General features: G+C 38.9%; 1 pseudogene; it reads left to right on the top strand.

Annotated features, from left to right (window-relative positions):
- The first annotated feature begins 1111 nt into the window (after nt 1-1111).
- Nucleotides 1112-2312, top strand: LOC102820712 (annotated as a pseudogene).
- Nucleotides 2313-7733: the final 5421 nt, after the last annotated feature.

Below are 7733 nucleotides of genomic sequence, written 5' to 3'. Positions count from 1 at the left end.
TTAAATAGGGAAATATTTTTGCCCCAAATTATTTCATGCATTTGCATGTAATCTTCACTGAGTTTCACAGAAGGTCTCTTTCTAAGCGCTTGCCTTTCTCTCAGTAATGCTATTACTTATTACTTAGCACTTGTTAGATTCATGATTAGGGACCAGGGAGTACATTCTCTGTTGTTCTGATTAGGCCTAAATCTTATCAGACACTGTGTCCTTGTGTCTCAGAGATAGGACCTTCTCATTAATCCTGTCTACTTCTCAACTCTAGGTGTGAACCAAGCTTGCATTTCTGTCCCTCAACCACGGGAGAAGATTTGTTTTCTGTTTATTCCCCCTAACTAAACTGGGTTTTCAACAAAGGTCTTAAAAGTGGAAATGTGTATCCCCTTCCTCCAATGGTTTAGAGACTTTCTTCCTATGAAATACAAGAACGATTCAGGTGGGGTTTAAAGACTCTTTTATTAAGAGTGTTGTCCTGTCCTTCAGGCCTATCCCATGATATTCACATTCTCAGGTCTTCAACTTACTCTAAATATTTTATTGTGAGCAACCAGTGAAACACATGAATAAGAGAGACCAGGTGTAGACAGCAGACATAAACGTCCCTTGCATCTATAGCCCCTAGGGTTTACAAGTCTTCTTGCTAGCTCACACTTGGTGTTTCTATGATTTTTAGCTGAAGACATCTCAGTGGTGTCCAGATGATGTGCCCAGGTAAACATGTGCTTGCTTTCATCCCTCCATGAAGGCACTTGTCTATCCTGACATTTCAGGGTAGTTGGCTGCCCTGCAATTTCTACTTTCTGAGAAGTTCAAGGAACATTTTGAATCCTGTTGATTCGCCATAGTTTTTGTTTTTGTTGCTGTTATAGTAGTGGGTGTGATGATGTTCCCAACTTTCTACATCCTCAGTGGAATGTAAAGAATCCAAACAGAATGACAGCTCTTAATCAGGTGCAGCTGGGTAAACAGAAATCACACTAGCTATTTCAACAGATAATATATATAACACATAAAACAAAATATGAAAACAAAATACAAAGGGACTTCAAAATTTTAGTGGGAAAATGTAGTTAAAAGATAATGGTGTCTGACCGAGTATTGGGACGATGAAATGTCTCACAGGAAGTTCCCTGCTCCCATGGATGGTTCCCTGGGCTTCCTGCCTCAGAAGCGCAGCAGCTGGCTTCCCCAAGGATGACACCTCCAAGCTTGTCCATCTCACAGCCTTCCTGGGCTATAAGGTCGACATGACCCATATCGTTCATGAGGTCAACAGGCCAGGGTCCAAGGTGAACAAGAAAGGTCTCTACAATGTCCTGTGACTACTGTGGAGACACCTCCCAGGGTGGTGTCTCCCAGGGTGGTGGTCGGCATCGTGGGCTACGTGGAAATGCCTCGAGGTCTCAGGACCTTGAACACTGTCTTTGCTGAGCACATTAGCAATGAATGTAAATGGCGCTTCTACAAGAAGTGGCATAAATTGAAGAAGAAGGCTTTCATCAAGGCTGCAAGAACTGGCAAGACGACGATAGCAAGAAGCCGCTGGAGAAAGACTTCAGCAGCGAGAACAAGTATGGCCTGGTCATTCATGTCATCGCCCATACCCAGATGCACCTGCTTCCCCTGCGCCAGAAGAAGGCCCACCTGATGGGGATCCAGGTGAATGGGGCACAGTGGCTAAGAAAGCTGGACTGGGCCTGGGAGAAGCTGAAGCAGCAGGTGGGTGTGAACCAGGTGTTTGGGCAGGACGAGATGATTGACGTCATCTGGGTGACCCAAGGCAAGGGCTACAAAGGGGTGACTAGCCACGGGCACACCAAGAAGTTACCCCGCAAGACCCACCAAGGCCTGCCAAAGTTGCCTGTATTGGGGGCTGGCATCCTGCCTGCGTGGCCTTCTCTGTGACGTGTGCTGGGCAGAAGGACTACCACCACCCTGAGATCAACAAGAAGATCCCCAAGATCTGCCAGGGCTACCTTATCAAGGATGACAAACTGGTCAAAAACAATGCCTCAACCGATTACGATCTGTCTGAGATGAGCATTAACCCACTGCATGCTTTTGTCCACTATCGTGAAATGACCAACAACTTTGTCATGCTGAAAGGCTGTGTGGTGGGGACCAAGACGCTAGTGCTCACTCTGTACAAATCCTTGCTGGTACAGACCAAACGCCAGACACTGGAGAAGACTGACCTCAAGTTCATCGACACCACCTCCAAGTTGGCCACGGCAGCTTCCAGACTGTGGAGGAGATGAAAGCGTTCATGGGTCACTTAAGAAAGACCAATTGCAAAGGAAGAAGGAGCTTAATATGGGCAGCTGGTGGAATCTCAATAATATTTTCCAGTGGTGGGGGGCAGGGAGGGGAGGGAATAATGGAATTTTTCAACAAACTATTTGACATCATCTACAGACCTGGTATTACACTGTAGGATAATTCACCGGACCAAAAGGCCAGATGGAACCACAAGGTTGGTGGTTCAAACTCACTAGCTGCAAGAATAACACTATATAAAGAAAGTAATAACCTATCAACTTTTAAATAAACATTGGAGGCTTACAGCACATAACAACAACAAACAAAAAGCAAAAAATTTGATCCAGAGGCAATACCTAAACAGGAAGTGCAATGATCAGCTCCCCCCTTCTAAGGCTGCATAAATAAAGGAAGAAGCTTGGGCTATCAAAACCGAGAAGACACACATGAGGGCCTGGTTAAGACCTATGATGATGACCTTATTCCCAGACAGCTGCTGATACCAATGAAGGATGGGATAGGTTAATTCTGGGTTTGGTAGGAATAAAAGATGAAGAATGGAACAAATACTGCTTTTTCTAGAAAAGACTTTTACTGGGATGACACTAACAGGAAAAAGCAAACTGGAAACAGCTATTTCTACTCTTATAATCTGCCTTCTGTTTCTCTGTAGGGCACCCTATTAGCATAATTTAACAGGCTCTGTCGTATGAAAAATACAGTTTGCAGAGTTCCAACCTTATCAACACAAAACTTAAAAAGAGGTGCTTGTAGCTAAAAGACAATAGTTTAATAATTATCCCAGCAGAAAATTTATATTTTCAGCAGACTGAATGAATTGTAAGTAGAGATTTAAACATATTTTCAATTTTATAACCTATGCCTCATTAAGCCAAAATATCTAAATTGCAAGAAAGAGGCATCTAAATAAACTCACATTTTCAGAAGTGTTGCATTTTCAAATTTCTGTTGTCCCCGAAATGACTGGCAGTTCTAAAATACTTAAAGCTAAATATTGTTCTAATGGACGACACATAACTGATAGTGATAAAAGAGAACATTTTAAATGAGTCTTTATTTTACCAAATTTCCACCAGGGAGTTTCCATTTAGCTGTTCATGTTATTGATTATCACAGAGAGCATTTTGTTTAGAAATATATACCAAATGGATACATTAAAATTAAAATGAAATCTTGATATTTTATAATTAAACTACTGTTATTGTCGTTAAGTGCCATCAAGGTGAAATGACAAATGAGAGAGAATGAAAGTGTCATCAAGGTGAGAATGAAAACCTGCCCAGTTGTGTACCATCCTCTGAATTATTCTTGTTTGGCCCACTGTTGCTGCCACAGCATCAGTTTATCTCATTGAGGATCTTCCTCTTTTTAACTGACCTTCTGCTTTTAATAGGAGTCCTGGTAAGGTGCTGTGGGTTATATACGCTGGACTGCAAGATCAGTTTGAACAATGTCAGCAGTTCAAGCTTACCAGGTATTCCTTGGAAACCTACACTATGTGACTATGAGTCAGAGCCAACCTGAGGACACTATAACAACAACAACTTTTAATAAATTTTGTTAAAATAAATATCAACCTCTACAAATATTGTTGTTAACTATGAATCAGAATCAAACTGACTCCATAGCACTTAACAGCAACAACAGCAATGCCTAGGAGATTGATCTTTACATGTTCCATTGAATTTTTGACATCTTCCAATTTTCCAAAATTCATATTTTGTACATTTCACATTCCAGTTGTTAATGAATGCTTGCAGCTATTGCTCTTTGTTTTGATTCATGCCCCATCAGCAAAAGAAGGTCCTGAAAGCTTTACTCATCATGGAAAACTCTACTTTGAGGAGGCAGCTCTGCCCTGGTCTTATTTTGAGTGCTTTCCAACCTGACAGGCTCATCTTCCTGCATTATATCTGAGAGTATTCTGGTGTTATTCATATAATGGTTTCATCTTCTGGCACTATATCTGACAGTGCTCCTCTGCTATTCATAAGATTTTCAGTGGCTAAGCATTCAGAAGTACTTTTCCTAGTTTGTGTTAGTCTGGAAGCTCTGCTTAAACCTTTGTACCAGGGGTGACCCTGCTTGTATTTAAAATACTGGTGACATAGCTTCAAGCATCCCAGCTACACACAAGTCAGTACAGTACAGGATGAGTGGTGTCATGTGCACATTGTTGCTGTTGTTGTTAAATGTCCTCAAGTTGGTTCTGAATCATAGTGACACCATAGAGAGTTCTCAAGGCTGGTGGGTTTGCTTAGTAGCCCAGTGCTTATCCTACAGTGCCACATCAGGTGACTGAAAATACATGTCTAGGTATTTCATCAGGTGATTAAAAGTACCATGACGTGGGCCTGACACACTTTATTCTTCAAATAATAAGTCATATTAAAATATTAATTTTACAAATAGATACATAGATCAAAACAGACTGAGTAAAGTTTCTCAGTTCTGAAACATTCCTGACTTGTCATGGATATAGAAAGAATAAAGAGGACTTATTAATATAAGCAGGTAAGATCTTGGGAGAAAAATTTGTAATGTATTATAAGTGTAACTCAGGTTAATAAAATAGATCATCTTGGTTATACAAATTCATAAAAGATTTGAGAATAGAGTATATGCCATTGAAAGAAAAAAGGCAAACTGAAAAAGTGTGTATATTGCATCTATGTTAAAACTTAATTATAAAGAATTTTTTTTGGAAAATTTACTAAGACCCCTACAGTAATTGATCCAACTTTTCTTTGCTGCTTTCATTCTAGTTTAGAAATACATCATCCCTTCTTTGAGAGTATTTTCACTCATCGAAAGCCAATGTAACTAGTAAATTAGGTTCTTCCGCTGAAAACACTTATCAAACAGATTGTTTCAAAATGCTTTGACTTGGAGACAGAGAGAGTAAGTTTCAGTAAAAGCATTGTGCATTATAAATGAAAATATATATATACATTTCCCTCCTGATCAGAGTTCATTTCTCAGACTTCAAAAAATGTATCCTTAATACAAATTGGCACCTCTGTTTTATTTTAACAGTGTTTTAAAAAACACTATTACATATAAACAGTACAGGTAGACCTTATCTTATAAACATCCAACTTATAGATCCCTCATATTGCCTTTTGTTGTTGTTAAGTGCCATGGAGTCGGTAATGACTCATAACAATACTATACAGTGGCTGACGGGTTTGAACCTCTGACCCAGAGATTAGTAGTCCAGCACTTACCCTAAGGCGCTACACCAGGACTTGCCCTTTAATGTTATGTAAATTCCATTTCACTTTGAAATGACTGAACCAACCTATATTCATAACAAATTCTTCATCGTAATCATCTTCACTTGCTGCACATTCAACGTTTTAGTTATTGAAAAGGCTTCACTAGCCATAACTGTCACTAAAATAAGGCTAAGTAAGAACCTTATGTACCTGTTCTCACTTAACTACAAATTCGATATAAAGACACACTTCAGAATTGATTTCATTTATAAACCAGGGACTGACTACCTGTATGCAGAAATACTTGGTCCCACCATGTATCGCTAAATAGCTTTTAAGATGAATGAGGGTCTTTCTTCTGAGTATATACATACTCTTTTCCCTCTGAAAATACATCTCAGTGAGAGATTCAGACATATTATGTCTTTAAGTTTACCTCAATATCTCTCCATTTTAAATTATAATTTACTTGTTAGGTATCATCAAGTTGGTTCTGACTCACAGTGACCTTATGCACAACAGAATGAAATTGCTCATGGCATTGCTCAATCCTTAAAAAAAACGTTGTTTGAGCCCATTGTTACTACCACTGTGTCAGTTCAATTTATTGGGCATTTTCATCCTTTTCATTGACGCTCCACTTTACCAAGCACGGTTTCTTTCCTTCAGGGACTGGTCCCCCTGATAACATGTCTAAAGACCGAAAGACAGGGTCTTGCCATCTTGCATCTTACGACCTCTAAAAATTTCATATTTATTTATTATTGTACTTTTTAAGAGTACTATATTACATCTGCTTTCTTTGGTCCAAACCTTCAATAATGTCTTCTTCTACACCCTTTCTGTACTTAAGGACCCACATTTTATGTACCAGAGAAAATAGTATCAATCCTTGGATACATTCTTTATGCTTTCATAGTAATATTTAACTTATTTTCATGGATATCAGTTCTCCTGAACTCCACACGTTTACCTAGGTGCCTGTTTAACATTTCCATTCAGGTGAGTAAGTAGTGTATCAATCTTAATATGACTATGCCCAAATTTTGATACCAGTATTTTAATTACCAGCAGGGTCACCCATGGTGGACATGTTTAAGCTGAGCTTACAGATGAAGGCAGATTGTGAAAAAGGAGAAACAGACTACTTCTGAATATTTAGTCACTGGAAACCTATGAATAGCAGTGGAACACTATCAGCACCAGAATACTGAATATTGAAAAATGATGAAAGCACCAGAATATATCAGATACAGTGTCGGAAGATGAGCCCTCAGGATGGAAGGCGCTCAAAATATGACTGGGGAAGAGCTGACTCCTCAAATTATACTTGGCCATGATGACGAAAATGGAGTAAACCCTCTGGGACCTTTATTTACTAGTGGGGCACAACTCAAAATAAAGAGAAACAGCTGTAAACATCCATTAATAATCAGAACATGGAATGCACGAAGTATGAATCTAGAAAATTGGAAATTGTCAAGAATGAAATGAAATGGGTAAACATTGATATGGTAGGTATTAGTGAGCTGAAATGGATTGGTATTGGCCATTGTGAATCTGACAGTCACATGGTTTACATTCAGGGAATGACAAATTGAAGAGGAATGGCTCCATATCATCACCATATCATCATCACAAAGAACATATACAAAATCTGTCATGTCAAGTACAACACTGTCTGTGATAGTATAATATCCATATGCCAACATCAAAGATTGATCAATGCCATTGTTATTCAAATTTATGTACCAATCACTAAAGCCTGTAATGATGAAATTGAATAATTCTACAAACTTCTTAAGTCTGAGAGTAAGCAAACATGCAATCCAGACATATGGGCAATTACTGGTAATTGGACTACAAATGTTAGAAACAAAGAAGAAGGCTCAGTAGTTAGAAAACATGACCTTGGTAACAGAAAATCCTGGAGATCACATGATTTAATTTTGCAAGACAAATGACTTCTCCACTGCAAATACTTTTTTCAAACTACATAAAAGATTACTACATACATGGACCTCACCAGATGGAATATACAGATATCAAACTGACTACATCTGTGCAAAGAGATGATGGAAAAGTTCCATTTAACCATCCCAAACAAGGCCAGGAACAGATTGTGGAACATATCATCAGTATGTCATATTCAAATTCAGGCTGAAGCTGAAGAAAATGAAAACAACTCCACAAGAGCCAAAATATGACTTTGAACATATCCCACCTGAATTTAGA

Source organism: Chrysochloris asiatica, unplaced genomic scaffold (genome assembly GCF_000296735.1).
Source record: "Chrysochloris asiatica unplaced genomic scaffold, ChrAsi1.0 scaffold00020, whole genome shotgun sequence".
Taxonomy (NCBI): Eukaryota; Metazoa; Chordata; class Mammalia; order Afrosoricida; family Chrysochloridae; genus Chrysochloris; species Chrysochloris asiatica.
This window is presented reverse-complemented; position numbering and strand designations above follow the sequence as displayed.